Source organism: Protopterus annectens, chromosome 13.part0, assembly GCF_019279795.1.
Source record: "Protopterus annectens isolate FY-2018-M chromosome 13.part0, PAN1.0, whole genome shotgun sequence".
NCBI lineage: Eukaryota > Metazoa > Chordata > Ceratodontiformes > Protopteridae > Protopterus > Protopterus annectens.
In genome coordinates this window covers 476,908,335-476,932,425 of record NC_056747.1, presented here as the reverse complement: position 1 = coordinate 476,932,425, position 24,091 = coordinate 476,908,335, and positions in this window count along the sequence as shown.

The following is a 24,091-nucleotide window of genomic DNA, read 5'->3' as shown; positions in this document are numbered from 1 at the left end:
GAATGTTATCACACTTTTGTAATCTGAGTTCAGGGGTTTCACATATACATTTATTTATTTATTTATTTATTTCCAGTTTGATAACCGGGGAAGTCCACTGGGCCCGAAAGCCCGTTTTCAGTGGAGGCCCGGGGAGAAAAGCTCCAATGATAATACATTACACACAAAAACACAGCAGAACAGATCTAAACTAATACACACAAAAACACACTCTGTTCTAATAGCATAATACTTTAACAATTTCCAAACAAGAATGAGGTGCATTGGGCACTATGCATAAGAAAAAAATATATTAGTGCAACTGTGAATGTTAGTAAAGTAGGAAAGGAAAGGAAATTATAGATAGAGTTTGAATGCAAGAGCAGGGATGCATGGGAGAAACGAATACGAAGCAAAGAAATTAAAGGAGAGGTGTCAGAAGAGGATAGAAAAAGAACAGATAACTAATGTTCAAATTGTGGTTGAGTCCAGGAGACCACCTTGAGAAAAAAAGTCAAAAGATTTAAGGTGAGAGTAAGCATAGCACTTGAAGGAAAATAAAGGGTTTATTCAGGGAGGAAGGAGGAGATAATGAAGAAGAGAGGGGAGCTAGGGAGAGAGTCAGAAGAAGGGAACCAGGGGTGGGATGGAACTAGGATAAATAGAGATCTAGGTAGGAAGTATACAATTACATTTCCAATTTTGGAAAAGGTGAGAATGAAGAAGAGATTTAAAGTGTTCATAGTTTGTAGTGGCTCTTAGAAGGGAAGGAAGTGAGTTCCATTTTTTGCTGTAGTATAGGAAAGTAGGAGTTGGCCAGGGGTCGTTTGGGTTTGTAAACTGAAATAAGATTTTGGTGGCTAGATCTTAGAGGCCTTGGAGGATTGTATATGGTGAAGGTATTAGATAATGCTGGGCAAGCAGTGGGTTTAAAGATTAGTTTGTGTGCAGTAGTAAGCTGGAGGAAATTGAGTTGATTAGGAGTTCTAGCCATTGAAGACTACGGAGGCAGATGCAGTGGTGTGTAGAATGAGTGGAGTTAGTAGCGAATTTGGCAATTTTGTAGTAGCAACTTTCAAGTTTTGTGGAGATAGAAGTGGAGAGATTGGATAGAAGAGGAGCACCATACAGTAGAGAAGGGAGAAGGAAGGTAGTGGCGAGAGTTTGTCTTGAAGATGGAGTAAGAAAGTTTGCATTTCTATAAAGCATACCGAGCTTCTGATGAGTTTTCTTTATGTTTAGTTGAATATGATTATTAAATTTCAGGTGTTCATCAATGGTTACTCCGAGTAATTTAGCACTACTAACAACTTCTATTGAGGACTGGGAGAGGCTGGAAATTATGAAGGATGACTTATCAGGAGTCAGAGCTTTTGAGGGGAGAAGAGAATGATGTGGGATTTATTGGCATTGAGGGAAAGATGATTTTGAAGCATCCAATTTTCTATGGTTGTGAAGGCCAATTGGGTTTTGGCTTGGAGCTCGGGAAGGTTAGCAGAGCAGATAACAGTGGAGTCATCTGCGTATTGTACTATTTGAGCAAGAGGAATAGAAGAGTGGAGATCATTGATAAAGATGTTAAAGAGCAAAGGCCCGAGAATAGAACCCTGAGGGACTCCGGTAGGGGTAGGTAGGAATTTTGAGGTACCAGTATTCCATTTCACAGCTTGGGATCTATCAGAGAGATAACTTCTGAACCAAGAAAGAGAGTTGTGGGAGAGATTAAGGTTAGAGAGGTGGTTGAGAAGGAGAGTGTGGGATATAGTGTCAAGGCCTTAGAAAGGTCAAGAAGAACAGTGGAGACAATTTTTCCAGAGTCACGGGCTTGGTTGACAATTTCTAGGAAGGAATGAAGAGCGGTTATGGTACTGTGGCCAGGCGAAACCCATGTGGTGTGGGAGGGGGGAGAGGGTTAGGGAGAAGGTAGGGCATGAGTTGCTGGTGTATGCATTTTCAAGAATTTTGAGATTGGGGAAAGAATTGCTATTGGGCGGAAGTTAGAGATGGTGTTATTTTTGCCTCCTTTATGGAGGGGCAGAATGTGGGCAGCTCTCCAAAGTTTGGGAACATAAGATTCTTGGATGGATCTATTGATGAGAATGCTGATAGGTATGGCGATGCCATTTGCTGCGAGCTTGAGAAAGAGTGATGGAATGTTGTCAGGGGCATTGGAGCATGGTTTGAGTTTGCGAAGAAGTTGTTTGATACTGGTGGTAGACACGGGATGTAGAATGAAAGTGGGAGGTGGGTTATGAGAGTTGGAGTGAGGGATGGGTGTAGAAGGATGCTTTGGGTTAGGGGTAGGGGTGGAAGAGGAGAAGGATTTAGTCAGTTCAGCTATTGAGCCAGTAAAAACGAGTTAAAGAGAGTTGCTATTTCAGTGTCAGTCTTATTATTGTCTGGACAGGGATTGGATTTTGTACCTGGATGTAAGAGTGAATTGATGGAATTCCAGAATTTTTTGGGATTATTTGTGAGGGAGGACTGAAGTTTGCCGTAGTAAGATTTCTTATCCTTTATAATAAGTTTTTTAGCAAGATTGCGGAGTTGCTTAAATTGCAGTAAAGAGGCTGGGTTTTTATTTTTGTTGTATAGTTTCCATGTTTTATCCCTTTGTCGCATTAGAGTTTTAGTGTCTTTAGTTAGCCAAGGGGCAGAGTTGAACTTTATCCTTTTTGTACGGGGAGGGGCTTGGGAATCTAGGATTTTAAGGAAGGTAGTATTGAAGAGTTCTAGGGCTTCATCTAGGGGAAGAGTGTTTAGTGAATCCCAGTTTGTTAGTTGAAGGGTTTCTGAAAATACAGAAGGATTAAAATTAGTTAGGTTGCGAGAGAGGGCATATTGTTGTTGGTGTGGGAGCTGTTGGGTTTTTTGGTTAATAAAGGCTGGGAGATGATCACTTAATGAGTCTGGTAAGGTACCAGAGTTGGAGATATTGTTAGGGTGGCTGACTAGGATCCAGTCCAAGATGGACCCTGGAGGGTTGGTTTTGTTAGGTCTGGTAATGTTGGTTATTAGTTGAGTAAAATTATAAAGATTGATAGACTGAAGGGGAGTATTGTTATTAATATTATTCCAATCAATATTTACATCACCTAGAATGAAAGTTTCCTGTTTAATATTGTTTGAGGCCCAACAGAGAATATTCTCTAGGGTGGAGGAGTTGTCTCCAGGAGGGATATAGATGGTTATAATACAGATACTTTTGAAGTTGTTTATTTTGAGGATTCCTATGACTAGTTCTGCATTATTAAAGTTGGGAATGGTATTTTGGTATGGGCTAAGATTTAGCAGGCAGTTGTAGACTAAGGCTACACCACCACCTTTTTTGTTTAGGCGATCGGACCTGAGTGCTTGGTAGCCAGGTGGTAAAATTTCAGAGTTACTAGTTTGAGGTTTTAGCCAGGTTTCTGTTACTGCTACTATGTCAGGTTCAGTTATATTTAGCCAGGCATGAAAGTTTGTTATTTTGTTATTAATACTCTGGGTATTAATGGTAATAAATTTAAGGTATTTATTATTGTGCCTATTTGTGGGGGTAGTGGGAGAGAGAATGTTAGTTGGTGTTGACCCAGGGTTAGGATGGACATCTCCTGCAAGAGCAAGACAAGAGAAGGAGTAGAGGAGTTGAAACCTAGAATTGGAGTAAAGTAAAAGGGAGATGTAATTTACATTTGAAAGTGGGAGACTTTTGTAGAGTGTATGGTGTTTTAGTTTAAAGTAATGAAATGGATTTGGTTGAAGGAGGGAGGGGGATATCAAATAAAAATGGAGGGATGAAGGATGTGGAAGGGAGATAGTGGAGGATGAGTGGGGTGAAAAGAGGCGGTAGTGTGGTATTGGAATAAGAAGATGCATTATACAGAATGGTGAGAATGAAAAGACATGTAAATGAGGTGAGATAGTGTGGAGGAGTCATGGAGGAGTAGTGTAGGATAGATATTGGAAGATAGGGTAGTGGTAGGCTATTTAACAGCAGGAAATAGCTCTGTGGAAGGAAACAGTTCAATAATGATCCAGTTAACTGTCAACAGTAATGAAATAGCAGCAAACTCAGCGTGAGCAATAAAAGTACAAACAATTCTATAGCAGATATCTCAGTAAGTAGAAGTGTGAGTGTAACAAAGAAAATGTGATGCAATAGTCAACCAAATAAGATAAGTAAAAATGCAAAAATATAATAAAAAGATAGTTGCTAATCACAACAGCAAAAAGTATAACCCAATGGGTACAATCCTGTGCACAGAGCCCTGTAAATTAAACAGGTTTGAAAAGCATCACCCTATCAGTTCACAAATTGTCCAAACCCAGTCACAATGAAGGGCTCATTTTACAAGAAACACACAAACTGTGACAAAATTGTCCCGACAAAAAGAGAGACCAAAAGTATGTTGTTAGGTATATATCCAAACTGATAGGAACAACCAAAACTGTCCCCCAGTTCAGCAAATGGAAAAACTTAGGCCCAGACCATGTCACAGGTGATATTCTTGAAGCCAATACACGAAAAATGTCCCCAAAGGAAAATGAATGAACAACCTCCAAGACATGGTATCACACACCAAATGAAAAAATCCTAAAGCTTATCATTTCCAAAGGATCCCTAATAGTCATAAATGACCAAGGAATTGTGCCTCCCTCACCTCTGTAGACTGCGTGGTACCAAAAATCTGGTAGATTCGCAGCAAATGCGCCTCCTTCACAATTACAGTCCAAAGAACAAAATGAAAGCCGCCTCAAATGTAGAATAATAATCGCTAGATCACATCACGAAAATGCCAAACGTGGTTGTAAACAGCCGTCATACCAAACTTCACTAAATGCTGAATATCATCAGCAGTTTATCTAGTTCTTTTTCCACGTGAATCTGGAATACAGAACCGGTTCCTGGAAGATGAGTTAAAGAGCTCTTCAGAACATTCAGTGAATAAAGACCATCTTCTGTACCCATACTGAACTCGGGTCATCCAAGTTACCGTCAGGGGTTCATCCTGCTAACTTTGATTTTTAGGTCAAAAATTCTTCATACTCGCATCCTTTCACTAAAGTGTAAGTAAGCATTCTATGCGCATGCTCGAGATTTTGATGCCAACACTCATAATGGACTTCCAAAAATATTTCCTTAAAGATAAGGTTGTGGGCCTATAGAATGAAATAGCAAAATGGTGGTAGAGAGGGAATCTAAAGAGGCATTCGAGAAGGCAAATGAAAAGAGAAGAGTGAGTGAGAAGTTATGGATACAGGAGACGTAGGCTGTTAAATGCTTCCAAAAATATTTCCTTAAAGATAAGGTTGTGGGCCTATAGAATGAAATAGCAGAAATGGTGGTAGAGAGGGAATCTAAAGAGGCATTCGAGAAGGCAAATGAAAAGAGAAGAGTGAGTGAGAAGTTATGGATACAGGAGACGTAGGCTGTTAAATGCATTCAAGGAGAGACTATATATCCCTATTGATTCCATCTGCCATTTAAAAATGGCATGTTGTCTACGAAAAAAAAAATAGAAAAAAATTTCCAAATGTCTCATTATTTGCATGCTCATAGCATGCAAACAAGCAATATTTATAATGGTACAGTGCATAGCCCATTTTTAAGAGCCAGTAGTCTCAGTACTAATGACGATGACTGTCCCTCACAACTTAATGAAATGCATTCTGAGTTTCAAAATAGTGGTTACAGTATGGATGTTTTGATGAAAATAAAAATAGAGTCTTGCATGAAAGAAATACTTTGGCTAGACACTACTTTTCTGAAGAGCAGGTAAATAGTAGATATTCTAGACAACATACCATTTTTACATCACAACATAGATATCAAATTAAATATAATATGCATACTAACAAGATAAAAGTGATTATTAAAGAAAATTGGTCTATTTTATGCTCCTCTACCACTATTAAACAGATTGCTGGTCAATATCCTAACTTTGTATATAAGAAGGAAAATAATTTAAAACAACAACTTTGTTTTAAAGATTTTAGTTCGCCATCTAATATTAATGCAGTAACAAAGGTACTGTTCCATGCTATGATTGCCAATTTTGTAGTTATGTTATGTAGTTATGTTAATAAGATTAATGAACTTCAACATCCATTTACTAAAATAATTTTTTGCTTATGCTGTTCTGCAACTTGTAAAACCAAGAATGTGATTTATTTAGCAACTTGTGAATGTAATTGTTTTTATTTAGGTAAGATGAATAGGATGTTAAAGGAATGGATATCATAACATCTTTTAGCTACACGTGGGAAGACTTAGAATTATGCCTTACCAAAGCAGATTATGGATATGGATGAGTCTCACAAATTCTCTTTTAGAGTTATTAGTATTATTAATAAGAGTAATAGAGGAGATGATATGGTATTAAACACTGAGTGTACTGAATAAAAGTGGATTATTTCCATGCTGATGTTTATCCAGGGTCAAATGAGACTGTTAGTAGTAAACCAGCTTTGTTCATTTAATGATTATATTAGTTGTTTAATTATTTTATTGGATCATTTAGGCTGCATTTTGATTGGTTTAATTTTATTTGTGATATTTATGAAGCAAATAAGTTTTCTGTAGTTGTTGAAAGCACTGCTAAAGTGTTTCTCTCAAACGTTTTGCTGAATAAATATTACCTTTTTAAACAGATCTGCTACAATTTTTGAGTTCCATTGTGTTTGTATTTTAGATTTTTTAGTTGGAACTCTTTTGCTACAGAGGACCAGTTTTATTGGATAAGAAATCAACATAGAAGTGCTTAAATAGGGAATTTAGCATTTCCCCACTCCAGTGCAACCTCAGAGTTGGTATATATAAGTTGCAAGGGGTGTGAGGACTGCAGGGGGCTTGCCTTCCTGCAAAAACATAATTTTTTTTCTTTAATCTTGTGTTTTTGGAAACTCAATCATAAATTTAGAGTTTCCAAAAACATGATATAATATTAATCCACATTTCCACATCTCTCTCTCTCTCTCTATATATATATATACATATACACATATATATAATATCAACTTTGATTTCAGAGAATAAAATGCTATGTGCCAATTTGGTGCCTACTGATATTCTGAGACCAGTAACTGTGATCCATGTAACAGCAGAACCAGAACTGAAAGTGAAAAACCAAGGCAATATATACTAAATTTAAAATTGTGGCATCTCACGGTACACTAACTTTGCACCACTGAAAGGGAATAGGGTGCAGAAAAAGAATACATATCCAAAACAAAATATAAATACTATAAAAATAAAACAAAAATCTATAGCTTTATTACATAACCCTAACAAAAGTAGACAACTCACACTAGATCTGCTTTTTCACAGATGATGATAACAAAACCACAATAAAAAAGAATAAAACTAAACATAAAACACTACCACACACTGTAACTCAAAAAATACGCAAAGCACTAAATTCAATCACAAAGCAAAAGTACATACTTGTATAGTAAAAAAAAAAAAAGACATATGATAACAAGGAATTCCCCTCCATTATCTCGGTGGTGCAGTGGTGCAGCAGTTAACATTGTCGCCTCACAGCAAGAGGTTCTCTAGTTTGATACTTGGCTGAGATGCCTTCTGTGCACAGTCTGCATGTCCTCCCTGCCTTTGTGTGGGTTTCCTCTGGGTTCTCCAGTTTCCTCCCACATTCCAAAAGACATGCATCTGGAGCGTTTCTTCCTGGGCCTCCACTGAAAATGGGCTGTGTCCCAGTCGGACTTTCCAAGTAAACAAATTTTATTTATTTTATTTATTTATTTTACATTTGTTAACCAGGATTGTCTGACTAAGCAAAAGCCCTTTTTCAGTAGAGAGCCGGGGAGAAAAGCTCCAAAACATAGTTACAAAAAATATAACTGTTACAAACACAGTTAACATTATAATCATTCATAAAAAAAAATGAAGAACAGTTTTATATATATATATATATATATATATATATATATATATATATGAAGTTACAATTATATATAAAAATGTTATGAAGAATACTGCAGTAGAAGGAAAGGAGATAGTGTTAGGTAAAAAATGATGAAGTAGACTAGTTTAAGTTGTAAATATTTTGGTATAGAGGAGAAGAAATGATGGTAAGATAGAGGAAGTTAGGTTTGTTATTTAGTGAAGGTATATTCAAGGAGGCTGAGAACAGGTACAAATCCAGTGACTTTTTAAGTACTCTTTAGTGGCTAGTTTGAATACTTTATGATGTGAAGGTGATCTAACATCTTGTGGGAGATTGTTCCAAGCAATAGAGGGAAGGTAGCTGTATGCAATGGCTCCTATTTTGGACTTGGGCTTGTAGAGCTGTAAAAGGTCTTGGGTGGAGCTCCTGAGTAGTCTGGATGGGACATAGTGGGAGATTATGGTGCCTTGTGCTGGACAGTAGGATGGTGAATAAATAATGGAGTATATAATTTGGAGCTGAGAGAAGAGTAGGAGGTGTGCTAGTTCGAGCCAGTTTAGATGTTTGAGAGAGATACAGTGGACAGATTTGTAGGTTTATTGTGCGGCAAATCTGGCTATTTTGTGATAGGTTGATTCTAGTTTGCTAACTAAGGTGGAGTTAAGATTTGTGAGTATTTGGGAGCAGTATGTTAGGCATGGCAAAAGATAAGCATGGGTGATTGTGGTTCTAGATTCAGGGGTTAGGAATTGTTTTTATTTCTGTGGAGAAGTCCTAGTTTTTGAGGGGTTTTCCTGATACAGTTATTTACATGGAGGTCGAATTTTAGCTGATCATCAATGGTTACACCAAGGAGTTTAGTACTAGAGTCAGCAACTATGAGAGTGTGATTTAGTGATTTTATTTGAAAAGTAGATTTGATATGAGTAACAGTTTGCAGAAAAAGATTAAGAGTTTGTTTTTTGGGGGATTAAGGATGAGCTGATTATTGGTGAGCCAGGTTTCAACAGAGTTGAAAGAAAACTGGGTAGCTGTTAGAAGTTCAGACAGTGAGTTAGCAATGATGATAACTGTGCAGTCATCTGCATATTGGACTAATGAGGATTGTGGACAAGAGGAGTAGAGTGAGTTGGTGAAGATACTGAAAAGTAGTGGTCCAAAGATGGATCCTTGGGGGACACCCATTTTCACTGGAAGGGGAGATGATAGTGAGGAGTGCCATCTTACTGATTGCTGTCAGTCAGTGAGATAGCTGAAGAACCATGCTATTGTTGTAGTAGAGAAGCTGAGATCAGAGAGTTTATTCAGTAGCAGAGGATATGAGACAATGTTGAAGGCTTTTGAGAGGTCAAGGAATAAGCATGAGATAAGTTTATGATTATCTCTAGCTATAGAAATGGTGTTGAGAAAGGAAAGTAGATCTGTACTGGTGCGATGTTTGGGTCAGAAACCGTGCTGAGTGGGAGTGAGGAGTGTGCCCTGTATAAGATATTGCATTACTTATGCATGTATACATTATTCTTAAGAGTTTAGACAGAGGGGAGAGGGTAGCTACTGGTCTGAAGTTTGAGAGTTCTGTGGAATTGCCACCTTTGTGAATAGGTATGGTGTAGAATTGTTTCCAGATAGCAGGTACTTTAGCTTTAGAGATGGAATGGTTGATTAAAATAGATACAGGCAAAGCAATAGAGGGAGCAGCTATCTGAAGACAGTAAAATGGGATACTGTCAACAGAAACAGAGCATGGTTTTAGTTTGGAAAGAAAGGTTTTGATGTAAGCAGTAGGGACTGCTTTATGGAAAAAAAGAGTTTGCAGAGTTGGTTGTTGGTGGAGGTTCCAAGCATTCTGAAACATTGTTACTGCAGTATTTTAGATTAGGATTGAAACGTTTGGCTATTGACTGAATGAAATAGGCACTGAAGGAGTTAGCACTCTCTTTGGGAGATTTGTCAGGAGATGGATTAGGTGAAGTAGGATTATCAGGATGAAGTATTTGGTCTATGGCATTCCAGAATTTTTTTGGATATGATTTTAGGGCAGCTGAAGGGTGATAGTAGAAGTCTTTTTTTTTATCTTTATCAATAATTTTTTGTCTTATTTCTCAGTTCTTTATATTTTGCAGATCTAAATAACTTACAAGGAGGGACCATAATCTAATGAAACATGCAAGAATCCCACATTACATAGTACCAACCAACATAATATTCCTCATATTTAACAATTCAAAAATATCCTAAAACAATAAGAAAAAAAATACCTAAAAATCAACCAATCAAAATGCAACAACACAAAGAAGTCACATTAAAATCAAATAACAAACTAACATTTCAACTACAGAAAGAATACACCACTACAGCAGAAGTACAAAAATGTGAAAATCACACCAAATATTCAGAAAAATTTCTACAGAAAAAAACACTGTCATATGCAACTCTACTGAAGGAAACTGAAAGTGAAACTTGACATAAGGTAACCTGGTATCACTGTACACCTCTTGTTCAAAAGCTAAAACTGTATACTTACACCAGAAAAGAAATTCAAAATCTGAGCCATGTGTATTGATGTTAATTGAAATAGGAATGTGTAAAGAAAAAACTGGACAAAAGGAATCTAAGGAAGCTGGCCACAACAAATGTAATCTCGGGTAATTTAGGATATGGATATTACAGCCCAGAACCCCACATACTGCATAAATATGTATATGTATATATGAGTATGAGTGTGTGTGTGTGTGTGTATATATATATATATATATATATATATATATATATATATATATATATATATATATATATATATATTTACTGTCAGGAATGGCGCTTTTGCAAAACCGGGATGGGCCGAATGTGTGTTTTCCAGTTAACGTAATGCAGATCCAGAAATGTTCAAATCCTCATTAGCAAATGGTTGTGTGCATTCGTTACTATGGGACTGACGTTCTAACAGATCGCACTACAGTGCGGCTTGGGAAATTTACCCTTTTCCTCACTATAGTGTGATCTTGGAATTGGAATATATAATATGTAGGGGATGTGGATGGAAACATTACCAGTAACAGGGAATTTCGACAATGGAACTTCTGGTGTTCGAATGTCGATTCTGTGGTTACCATTTCCGACATTTTGGTAATTTGGTATTAGCAAATTCGGATAAAGAATTTGATCAAAAAGTGAAAAATAGTTTTGATTTTCCACATTTTAATAGTAAACCATATATATGGTATATGTATGTGTATATATATATATATATATATATAGATATACGTACATATTTATTCATTCCATCATTATCCTCTTGAAGAAAGAAAATACATATCTAGTACATGACAGTAAATCTTAGAAAAACATGGGTTACTTGCAGCATCCAAAAATTTCTAAGTTTATACAATTCTAATAAAAGGAAACAGACCAAAAAAAGTCACAAATGCTGAGGACATAAGGCAGGCATCAGCCCAACTAACCATTATTGTTACAGGTGACTCCATTTTAAGACAAACAAATGTGCCTCTTACCAGGCTGAGCAAGGAAAGTGTGATGGTTAGTGGCTAGTCTGATGTGAGGATCTGTCAAATCACGCATGCACTTAAGTCCTTGAACAAGTACTCTTTCATGCCGGTGACAATGACTTGAGGTCTACCTCTCTGGACAATATGAAGAGACATAATGGAGCTCTCAGAGAATGTGTCCAAGGCAGGTATGAGCCTAGCATTAAACAGCACTCTACCTTCTCCAAGGATGATGCTGTGATATGAGCAAAAAAATAATTGACTTCAATAATTGGCTTAGTTTTTGTTGTCATTCAAATTGGATCCTATGTTAGCCTGGGGATATGATCAACAGACAATGCTGCTTTACTGGGAATAGCCTGCATCTATCTCCTCTAGGGTTTCAATTATTGCTAAAGACATTGTCCATGCCCATAGTGCCTTTATTTGGTAATGCCAACCTGATAAACATACTAACATAATGAAACAAGCAAAAGAAAATATGAAGGTGCTACTGATCAATGCTAGCAGTGTAAATAAGACACTCCACAGCCTATGAGCTCTTCTCATCCTGGAAGACACTGATGTCCCTGTAGTGACTGAGACATGTTTTAAAATAAAGATAAGCACTCCAGCTGACCAGGGCTATAATGTCTTCACAAGTTTAGACCACCTACTGTACAAGAGGGGGGAAAAAGGTGGCAATGCCTCAGTCTTCATCTAGAAGAGACTCGTATCAAGGCTGGTAAACAGCACGGTGCATTAGATCGCTTTCATATCCAAATAACCATCAGAAAAGTCCTGTATCATATATCAACAAGCTACAAAACTCCCTCTATGACACATGAAAGCCACAACACCTATCTACAGGAATTAGAGTAACTTGGTATTGAACCCAACACCATTTTCCTAGATGATGTAAACTACTCCACTATACACTGTGAAACTTACACCACCACTAGTACACAAGCACAGATATTCCTGGATACAAATGGCCTGGAACAATTACTCAGAGTACCCACTAGAGGGGATAACTTTTTGGTTCTTGCCTTTACTAATTTGGGAGCATCTTGCACTGTCCCTTGCACATCATCACTTCTTCGGTCTGACCATAATGCAGTCTACTTCAAAATAAAACTAAACCCAGACATTCCTTCCTGCCAAGGTACCTTTGGAAATTTCTTTAAGACAAACTAACTACTCCTAAATGATGCATTGGCAAGCTTCAAATCCCTACCAAACAGTTGATTCCACTGCATATGCAAAAACATATACCACTGCACTACACCAGCATTTAAACAGCAACACAGACACAACTGCACCCCTTAGGAACAAGTGCAGGGCAAACCCTTGAAAGAAACTCACGTGGTGAAAACATAACATCAACAAGCTTTAAAATAAAAAGAGAAGAATATTGACCAAAAATAAAAGAGAGTACATCCCAGAATTTTAAAGCCTTTGTCACTGAAATAAACAAACTTAGGAGGTTAATAAAATCCACCAAAGCCAAGTTTGAGGCTAAAAAGCTACCCAAGCTAAAGACAATCACAAGGCATTTTTAGTTATGTTTATAATCTCAAAACAACAATGCAGTACTGCACTGAGCTGATTGCAAATGATGTTGCCTACAATGAGGCTGAAGATAAAGCGAACCTACTGGCCGATAAATTTAGATCTAACTTTACCCCTGTTTCCCCTCAGTCTGTCCCTCAAGCTATAACTGAAACTTGCTTGCCTCCAGCTATTATATAATACCAAGTCCTAAAACTACTATCAAAAGCTAAAAATACTGCATTGATGGGTCCTGACAATATCTCTAGATGCATCTTAAATAGAATGAAGCCTTCACAGAAGTTTTATATTAAGCAAATGGAGAACTGCTACGGTCATTCCCCTGCACAAGGAAGGACCTTCCACAGACCAAGGCAATTAAAGACCCATAAGTCTGACCAGTTTCATATGCAAAACCATGGAAAGACTTAGCATGGAACTAATCAGCCAAGACATAAGGAACATCCAAACACTGGACCAGTCTCAGTATGAATTCAAGGGAAGGTCATGCTTAAGCAATCTAGTGGATTTTTTTGAAAAGGTTTCCGAAGTGATGGTTGAAAGGAATATGATATATCCTGCATACCTCATCCCAAACAAAGCTTTTGACAAAATTCCCCCACTCAGACACACTAGAAAAGCCAATTAAACTGGGAATAAACCCAAATGTCACCTGCTGGATTGCCAACTAACTCAGATATATAACACAGATAATCAAAATAGGAGAAGTTACTGCCAGACACCAGTCACCACCAGTGGAGTCCCCCTACCCCCAGGGTTTTTTGCTGGGACTCCTCATGTTTGGTATGTACTTTTCTGAAGTAAGAGCCAGTAACAAAGAACTCTGACTGACTAAGTTTGCAGATGACTGCAAGCTAGGAGTAGTCACTGAATCCCCAAATAACTTAGCCATCCTGCAGGAAAGCTTATCCCAAATAAATAGCTGGTGCTAAAATCATAGACTGAAACAAAATGCCAAAAAATGCATTGCTGTAAACTTTTGGAAGTCATCTACCACAGGGAACTGCCACATTGACAATGTGCCCCTAAGAGTTAACCCAGTTTTTGAGGATTTGGGAACTTATGTGGACAATGACTTACTTTTGACCAACATGGATCCATTGTTATAAGAAAGTCCTTCTGTACTGCACAGCTTATAAACAAAGGGATTGTGTCTAGATCTAGGGGTGTCATTGTTCCCTTTTACTCACCCCTCATTAGGCCAATCATTGAATATACTGTTCTCTTTGGCATGTATCTGTCCAGACACATGCCACAACTGAAACGCCCTCAGAGATACCTTACTAAAAGGATACAAGGACCAGACATGTCCTACATGGATGGAGTCAAATCCTTGTCACTATATCTAGTGTCCTATAAACTGCTAAGAGGTGACCTGTGTCTGGTATACAAAGCATCCTCTGAACCAGTACTGTTGGATTTACTGCACATCAGTAAGTCCATTGGCATCAGAAATACTCAGCCTAGAGATCTAAGCTACTTCTGCATCATCAACAGAATGGTTTTGCGGGGCAGGTATATATTGCAGGGGATACCGCTGCTCTGAAACTGACTTCCCGTGTACATTAAACAAAGTTCATCACTCTCCATATTCAAGCACAGCTTGGATCTATGGATGGGAATCAGAACATTTACCCCAGAACTGTACAACTAATGGACACAGGCAGCTCCTTAATGCTTTATCCCATGCATGGATCTCCTCAGATTATTTATGGTATGATCCCAGTTGTTCTCATTAGGAGTGATATATAATTATAGACCATGGGATATATGAGGCCAGTTTCTAACCAAATGGGATAGATTAATTCGACCACAAAAATTTAAATTGGCTAGGCATAAAATTGCCAGCAAGGGCAGCTAGCATAGTATTTACCAATGAACCTATAAAATCTTCTTCATAGCTACACCGGCATTTATGTATTTATGTATTTATTTATTTATTTTGAATTTGTTTACCGGGGAGGTCCGACTGGACAAAGCTGTCCATTTTCACCAGAGGCCCAGGGAGAAAAGCTCCAGAAACAACTGCTAACATACTATACACATAAGATATTTACATGAGCACTGTGGTTTACACATACAGTTATAAAATACAGCAGGTAATAACATATGATTGCATAAGATATTTACATAAGCATAGTGGTTTAGACAAACAATTAAAAGTATAGCAGGTAGTAAAATATGATTATCTCTACTAAACATACTGTATGAACAGCAATCATAAAGATGTAACGAAGATAACAGAAGAAAGGAAAAACTAAAAATACTAATCAGTTTGTCAAAGGAGGAGAATTTAGACAAGTTCATATGAGGTTTATTGACATTTTAAGGGAAAGCTTTTCAACTTAGTCATCATCATCATCAACCCCCCCCTTTTTTTCCCCATTTTCTAATTGGGGTCATGGTGCTGTGTTTACTGTTGCTAACTCTTTCGACTCAATGCTACACTTCTGCCTTCTTCGACATTCATGCCTGAATGTCGCAGATCTTTTCACACACAATCCATCCACCTCTTTGCCAGACACCCTTATTTCGTCTTACCTTCCTCCTGTCTGTCCTAAATCTTTTTCACTAGATTGTCTTCTGATTTTCTGCACATGTGCCCAAACCACTGTAATCTGTTCTCTTTGGTATTTTCTGCAATTGGAGCTACTTTGGCTTTTTATGTCATTTCTTTGTCTGTCCCAGTGTGCATCCTACCACCCATCTCAGGCACATAATTTCCAAAACCTCTAGCTTCCTCAACTGCTCTTTATTCACTGTGCTGGTTTCTGTACCATACTGTCATCTCACAGTAAGACGCTGTCCGGTTCGATTCTCAGCTATAGCGTCTTCTGCGTAAAGACATGCGTGAATGGACGTACCTTCGTTGAAGGTTGTGCGTCAGGGCTGGTAACTCAGCATGTAAAAATCAACTACCAATCATTAGCAGACCGGAGTTCCACTGTGGTGACCCCTAACCGGGAAAAGCCAAAAGACATAACAACAGTAGTACTAGTCACACCCATTTTGTATACATTAATTTTCAGCTTCTTTGGCAATCTTCTGTAGTATACTACACCTGATACACTGTGCCAGTTGGCTGAAGCCCTTTGATTCTAGCTTTGATCTCTTCATTCAAACTTTGCTTCTCCTCAACCACTCCTCCAAGATACCTAAAGCTATTAACCTGTTCCACTATCTTCCCTTCTATCTCAGTTCTCAGCTTCTTCTGATTTCCCCAATTTGCTGCCATTACCACTGGGACTATCTGTACTTAGTCTCATCACATGTGCCTTTAGTTTTGCAATTAATTTCCCCCTCCTTTGCTGAATTTCTTTCTCAGTCTGCCTGTAATGACACATCATCTACATACAACAACTTTGTTGATCTGTCCCCTCTGACCTGTTTGCTAATGTAGTCCATCACCAGTATGAACAGCAGTGGGCTCATGGCTGAACCCTGATATACACCCACTGGGAACCCCTCTGAGAGACCGAACACTGTTTGTACTTGAGTCAGTGAGTCCTTATACATAGCCTGTACTAATTTAACCAATGTTTCTGGGACTTCGAAGTACCACAGTACTGCCCAAATCAGCTTTCTTGGGACCTTGTCATACACTTTCTCCAAGTCTAGAAATGCTCAGTTGGACTCGTTCCTCATCTATAGCTTCTTCTCAGCTATTTGTCTCACTGCCAACACTGGGTCAGTTGTGCTGCATCCTGACCTGAATCCGATCTGCTCATCGACAATCTTACTTTCTGCTACTTTGCATATCCGTTTATCAGTCACCCTCTCCAAAACTTTCATACAATGTGACAGGAGTTTGATACCTCTGTACTGCACACAGTTGTGATATGCCCTTTGTCCTTGTACACTGGCATGAGTATGCTTATCCTCCAGTCATCTAGGATACACCTTTTTCTCAACACTGCTATGAGCACCCTCAGAAGCCATTTCTGCCCATCTCACACAGCATCTTTATCATATCTGCTGTGACCTCATTTGAGCCAGATGCTTTCACTGACTTAATTTTCCTTAATGCAATTCTTACTTCTTCTATGGTGGACGACTACTCTTCTCCCATTGTAGGCTGTGTCTTGGGCAGTACAGATTCTGTGGGGTTTTCTTCATTTAGAAGCTGCTGGAAGTACTCCTTCCATCTGCCTCTGATGTCCTGTGGACTGCTGATTAGGTTGTTGCTGGCATCCCTTATTCTTTATCATTCTGTCTTTGCCTTGCAACCTGATATAGTTTCTTTGTGCCACCTACTGAGTCACTTTACAGAAGCTGGTAGTATCCTATTCTTTGCTATTGCAACTCCTTTCTTACCTTCTTTGTTAGCCAGCCAGTATTCCTTCCTAGCCAAGTCCGTCTTTTCTATCACTTACTTTTTCCTGCACTACTTCTTTCGATGACTTCCTGGACTTCTGCATTTTACTACCAGCTTCCTTATGTACCTTATTTCCATACCTGGCTCAGCCACATATCTCTTCTGTATCTCTCACAGATGTTGTTTTGAGGTGCTGCCATTCTTCTTCAACTCCACCTATTTCCTCCTCTTCTTAGGGTGCTAGAGCCCCGAGTAATTCCTTGAACTGTTGTACTTTCTCTCCTTGAACTGTTGTACTTTCTTTCCAGTCAACTTCCAGATCTTCAGTCTAGTTTCTGTTGACCTTAAAGGCTTCTTGACCACTGCTTGCAGCTGATTGTGGCAACCAGCGGTTTATATATGTTTCACTGGGGATGACTTTGCAATCATGAATTCTACCCCCAGTGCCTTTTCCTTACTAAGAGGAAGTCTGCCTGAGTTACATACTGGCTACTCTTGTATGTGATCTTCTGACTATCTCTCTTTCTGAACCATATCATGGCTACTATCAAGCCATTTGCCAGACAGAAGTCCAGAATGACTTCTCCTTCTTTATCCTGTTGCCTCACCCACATGGACCCACACAGTCCTCATATCCTGTTCTGTCTGTCCCGATATGTCCATTCAAGTCACCCATTATAAACACTAATTCATGTTGTCCTGCTTTATCTAGTAGGTCCTGCAACTGCTGTCTGAATGCACTCTTTTCCTCACTATCCCATCCCTGCTGTGGGGCACAGGCTGAGATTATGAATACTGCCCTAACATTACACTGGAGTCCGATTGCCATGAGTCTGTCATTAATTCTGATGATATCCCTCACTGCCTTCTGAAGCCTCTCTCTCACCATAATTCCTACACCATTTCTAACCTGTCTCCCTCTTGAGTAGTAGAGTCTGGATCCCAAGCCAAGTGGCTTTGCTGCACTGCCCTTCCATCTCGTCTCTTGGATACATAGGATGTCCAGCCTCCTCCGTTTCATTATGTCATCCACTTCCAAGCTGCATCCTGTCAGTGAACCTACATTAAGTGTAGCAATTCTCAGTTCATATAACAATAAAACGCACCCAAAGAGTGCTAAACCACAAAAACAAGCATAAAACTAATAAAACACCACCACTGAATGTATAGTCACCAACACGTTTAATGGAACACGACACTAAACGCTTTCACCTTCTCAACAATGGGCTTCATCAGAGTGAACCAATATACCACGATTAACTATTTTATACATAAAAAGCATCATGTGATCACTTTAAAATCTCTAATAATATAATTAATGTTGCTGCACAAATGAAATAATAAACATTAACAAAACATCCTACCCCTCCAAAACATTTGTTATACACACTTTCTATTAAAACACTAATTTTAATTTTATGTAAATGAAATTCTCAGTTCATGTTTGGCAGGTTGGTTGGTTTCATGCCCAGCTTTCACTCAACAGAGCTATCCCAGGTAACCCAGGCTGGGCAAGTAGACGCCGCCCGTCCAGTAGATTACTGACCGAGGGCTCCTGGGCTTTATGGTGGGCACACACTTGCCAACAGGGGCACATATACCCCTCCCACCATTAGCAAGGGCCCCTAGCATAGTTGAGAGTAGGAGGCCGGGTCTTCAACCCACTTATCACCGGTAACTACCCATGCCCATTTTGGCGACATTATTCGACATGACCGGATCACCTAGAGCCATATTTTACACCATTGAGTGGCTAGCCCTGCCACGGCATGCAGTCTGTGATCCATGTTCTCCTGTCTTGAGAATACTGAGCACCACAGTAGATTCCCATAGCAGTTGGTCTGTACAACTCTTCTCCCTATAGGGCACCATGTAGAGTATGTGCAGCTGCCCACAGCTCCATTCATTGGTGAGTTTGAGATGGAAACATTCAGCATGTTTTTCAGACATGGGAGAAACCCCACGGAGACACAGTGAGAACGTGCAAACTCCAAACAGGCATTCGTCGGAGGTCAAGATCGAACCTTGCACCTTGTGCATGGGAGGTAAAGACCTTAACCATTATGCCAACTGATATCTTTTAATCATTTAAAACAGCTATGCCTAAATATGTACATATAAACATAAAATGTTTTGCAATGACTCAAAGGATGTAATATACAGTGGATATAAAAAGTGTACACACCCCTGTTAAAATGCCAGGTTTTTGTGATATAAAAAAATGAGACCACAATAAATCAGTTCAAAACGTTTCCCACCTTTAATGTGACCTATAACCTGTACAATTCAATTGACAAACAAACAAATCTGTTAGGGGAAAAAATATAAAAAATAAAAAACGTACAATACGCTGGTTTCATAAGTGTGCACACCCTTAAACTAATACTTTGTTGAAGCACCTTTTGATTTAATTACAGCATTCAGTCTTCTTGGGTAGGAGTCTTATCAGCATGGCACATCTTGACTTGCCAATATTTGCCCACTTTTCCTTGCAAAAGTGCTTCAAATCCGTCAGATTGCAAGGGCATCTGTTGTGCACAGCCCTCTTCAGGTCACCCCACAGAGTTTATATTGGATTTAGGGCTGGGCTATTCCATAACTTTAATTTTCTTCTGGTGAAGACATTCTTTTGTTGATTTGTATGTATGCTTGGGGTCATTGTCCTGTTGAAAGGTGAAATTCCTCTTCATCTTCAGCTTTCTAGCGGCTACCCGAAGGTTTTGTGCCAAAAGTGACTGGTATTTGGAACTGTTCATAATTCCCTCTACCTTGACTAAAGCCCCAGTTCCAGCTGAAGAAAAGCAACCCCAAAAGCACAATACTCCCACCACCATGCTTCACCATGGGGATAGTGTTCTTTTGGTGATCCGAAGTGTTGTTTTGGGGCCAAACATACCTTTTGGAATTGTGGCCAAAAAGTTCAACTTTGGTCTCATCAGACCATAACACATTTTCCCACTTGCTTTTGGGAGACGTGATGTATTGTTTTGCAAATTTTAGCTGGGCCTGGATGTTTTTCTGTGTAAGAAAAGGCTTCTGTCTTGCAACTCTACCTCATAGTCCAGACATATGGAGAATATGGGAGATTGTTGCCACATGTAGTACACAACCAGCACTTGCCAGAAATTCCTGCAGCTCCTTCGGTGGTGTTGTTGTTGGTCTCTTGGCTACCTCCCTGACCAGTTTTTCTCTTGTCTTTTCATCAATTTTGGAGGGACGTTCAGTTCTTTGCAATGTCATTGTTGTCCCATATTTTCTCAACTTTTTGATGACTGTCTTCACTGTGTTCCATGATATATCCAATGCTGTGGAAATGTTTTTGTACTCTTCTCCTGACTGAGAACCCCATCAACAATGAGATCCCTTTGATGCTTTGTAAGCTCTCTGCAAACCATGGCTTTTGCTGTACCAGTCAACTGAGTAAATGTCAGAAAAATACTACTAGGACAGCTGAACTTTATTTGAGGTTAATCAGAGTCTCTTTAATTGATAGCAGGTGTGTACCCAAGAAGACTGAATGTTGTAATTAAATCAAAAGGTGCTTCAACAAAGTATTAGTTTAAAGGTGTGCACACACAACAAAGTATTAGTTTAAGGGTGTGCACACTTATGCAACCAGCGTATTGTATGTTTTTTATTTTTTATATTTTTTTTCCGTAACAGATTTGTTTGTTTTTCAATTGAATTGTACAGGTTATAGGTCACATTAAAGGTGAGAAAAGTTTTGAAATGATTTATTGTGGTCTCATTTTTTTATATCACAAAAATCTGGCATTTTAACATGGGTGTGTAAATTATTTATATCCACTGTACATATTTATGTATATATTTACATATTCAGTACCCTTCAGAATAAACAAACAATAAAAAATATTTACTACAGAATTCTGGCCTTTTCACTTGGGCCTCTAAAACCCACCTGTCCAGCTACTCCACCTGCACCTCTGCAGGTCATCAGAAGTGTACCTGTTTTGTTGCTCAGGACAGGGGATCCCTCTCAGGGAGGACATGTGATCCCCCAGCTTCTACTAAATGACAATTTTTTTCAACTCTGAGCCAGCTCCAAATTCTGCAGGTAAGACCCCTGCTGCAGGTAGAGGAGGATCTTGGTCTGCCTTATTGGACCAGCTTAGGACTTGACCCTGTGCTTTAACAGAAGCCATCCCTGCAAAATCCCAGAAAAAAATTATGTAAACCTCATACAAGGGGTTAAAGAGTGTGAAATGCACACTCTGAGGTGTAACCACCATGCTAAACCCATACACCCACATAGAGGGTAATTCTATGTAAGTGATAGCAGTGTGAAGGTTGGTTACAACACTCACACGGACTTCCACCTTTTCTTTCCATTGCCATTGTTTTATTTGTTATATAAATGGCACACTTTATGCAGTACAATACCTGGGCCTTTTTGTATTGGAGGGGGGCATTTGTATGCACATCTAAATAAACAATACGCTTTAATATTTTTTTAATCATAATAGTATTAGAATGAGGTGAATGTTTTTAATATATGGTGTATTTTCACTCAGCAGAAACTGTTAAGGAATATAGAACAGTACATTATTTAACTTTGCTCATTTTGCTACCCATTCAAGTAAAGGATAGGTAGTGTTTTCTAAATTATTGTAAGGTTATTAAGGATGCAATCCTATTATGACAGAGTACAGCTCTATTAACAGAGTACAGTGCGTGCATATACAAAAGATATTTCACACTGTACTGTGATTGAGAAGTATTACCTCACACACATCTCCCCCAGCATCCTTTAGCACAGCTTGCCCTGAGAAGCTGAAAAAGAAGTTATGTACTCACCATAACATTCCATGTTTGTTGTCCCTGATCTCGCCTTCCTTCTTGCTGTTTGGGTACGGAGCTGACCCTCTGCTCCAACTTGGCCGTATACTATAGCTCGAGAGCTTTTACTGGCTCGAGGCTAGCCCCTATCCCAGCATGCCTAGCGGTAGTTACCCAGATCTCGTTTGTGATAACCCAATACTAGACCATACAATTAGAAAAGAGGTATAAGCTATTTTACATATCAGAAGACACCGACATATAAAGGTGCAACCCATCCATAAGAGTAAGAAGGGGAGACAAGGACTAACCAAAAGGTATGGTAAAAAGGAAACCCAGTCAGTATAAACAATAAAAATAATGGATTCCTCTTGATCCTCCAGGAAGGGGGAAGGAATGGTGCGACGCAAGAAGGAAGGTGAGATCAAGGACAACAAACATGGAACGTTATGATGAATACATAACTTCTTTATGTTATGTTGTCCATATCTCGTCTTCATTCTTGCTGTTTCGGACAGCATCCCCAGCACCTGATTCTTGAGTGGTTCACTGGAAAAAACTCTTCAAAGGATGCCCTGTTCCAGGCTGCCACATCTACTTTGTAATGAGTGATAAAGGTATGGGGATTAGCCCAAGTAGCTGCCGCACAGATCGAATCCAAAGGCAGTCTGGCTTGAAAAGCAATAGAGGTACCCAAGACCCTTGTTGAGTGTCCTTTAATTTTTCCTGGACGTTCTTGTTTATGCAAATTGTAGATATGTTTTATAGTGTCTGAAAGCCACTTAGATAAAGTCGCCTTTGAGACTGCGCAACCTTTTTTATTGTCCGGAAAGGATATGAGCAATTGGTCAGATTTTCTAAAGTCTGTGGTCCTGTGTAAATAGAAACGTAACTGTCTATGAACATCCAATTGGTGAAGCTTATACTCTGCTTTGTTGCCATGATTGGGGAAGAAAACAGGAAGCTCTATGTATTGATTCAAATTGCAGTCAGAACATACCTTGGCTAAGAAAGAGGGGTTGGTTCTGAGAGAAACCCGATCTTTATAGAAAATCAAGTATGGGGGTCGAATAGATAAGGCCTGTAATTCTGACACCCTTCTAGCTGAGGTAATTGCAACCAAGAAAAGGGTCTTCCAAGTCAAAAATTTGAGCGGACAAGAAGCAGATGGTTCAAAGAGGGGAAGAATCAGAGCTTCTAACACTAAATTTAGATCCCGGGGGGAGAGGTTCTCTTATTGGAGGTCTTAAGAGGGTAGTACCTCTTAGGAATGCTTTACATAGCCTATGGGACATGATATTGGAGTCCATTTCTTCTATATGGAAATTAGAAATGGCAGCTAACTGAACCCGGATAGTAGCTGCAGCTGCTCCCCACTCAAAAGTTTCAGCAAGAAATTCGAGAATCTTTGAAATGGGTGCAGTAAAGGGATCAACCTGATTTTTGCCTGCCCAACAAGAGAACCTCTTCCATTTACTAGCATAAAGTTTTCTAGTAGTGGGCTTATGGGAGGAAATTAAAATGTGTTGAACTGCTGGAGAAAAATCGGGAAGCCTGGCTAAGACTGGAAGTGGAGAAACCAAGCTATGAGTTTAAGAGTTTGAATGGAAGGATGGAGATCCCCCAACTGATGCATCAAAAGATCTGGCACTGGGTCCAGGATCCAAGGCTCCCCCTGCAGGTGAGGCCAAAGGAATGGGAACCATATCTGATGAGGCCAGTAAGGGGCAATGAGGATTAACTTGCAACCCAATGACTGTGCTTTCTGAAGAACCTTGGAGATCAGGGGAAAAGGTGGAAAGGCACAAAGCAGTCCCTCATGCCAATCGTTCACAACTGCCTCCCTGGGTGACTGTCCCGGTGGTGGGACTAGGGCAAAGTAGCTGCTGCATTTGTTGTTGAGGGGGGTGGCAAACAGATCGCAGCATGGCTGGCCCCATTTGCAAAAAATCAAGTTTGCAACTTCCTGCTTCAAGGACCACTCGTGGGGCATCAGGATAGTCCGGCTGAGCTTGTCCGCTGTCATGCTGGATATCCCCGGGATGTGCATTGCA